This window comes from Tarenaya hassleriana, unplaced genomic scaffold (assembly GCF_000463585.1).
Source record: "Tarenaya hassleriana unplaced genomic scaffold, ASM46358v1 Cleome56, whole genome shotgun sequence".
Classification (NCBI taxonomy): domain Eukaryota; kingdom Viridiplantae; phylum Streptophyta; class Magnoliopsida; order Brassicales; family Cleomaceae; genus Tarenaya; species Tarenaya hassleriana.
The window spans coordinates 585,166-585,764 of NW_010968188.1; positions in this window are offsets into that span (position 1 = coordinate 585,166).

The window sequence follows — 599 nt, forward strand, 5'->3', positions numbered from 1 at the left end:
GCGTTGCTCAGATACGTTCACGAATCATATGCAGATAATAGACATGCAATACGGGACTTGTCACCTCCTACGCAGGAGAGATATCGCTGGGCCCCTCGTGGAAATCAGACTGTGAAAATGCGTGGCCACGCTATAGATGAATGTACATAGTTCTGCTGAGGAACGAACGAACCGTTCCGCAAATGCCAGACTGTCCGTTCCAGGTCTGGAACGGACGATCCAGGGGCTCAGACCGTCCGTTCTGCGTTGAATTACGGAACGTCCGTTCTACGTAGAATGTCAGAACGTCCGTTCCAGGTTTGGAACGAACGGTCCGACTTACGTGACAGTTATCGGTTTCTCGCGTTTTAGGATTTTGGGCAATTCTAATTAAGTGATAGAGCCGCCACAAACCCTAGACAGAACTCTCAGACGTCTATCTTGGTGAGGCAGTATGGAGAAATCGTGATTCTCATAGCTCAAATATGGTTGAGCTTGAATTGGGTTATCAAGTCGGACTTGGACCTAATAGTAAGGATGGGATGAGGAACATGCAGTGATAGCGTATCACTATCCCATACTCATCTAGGAATCACATAGGATGTGATTGACAAAACGTT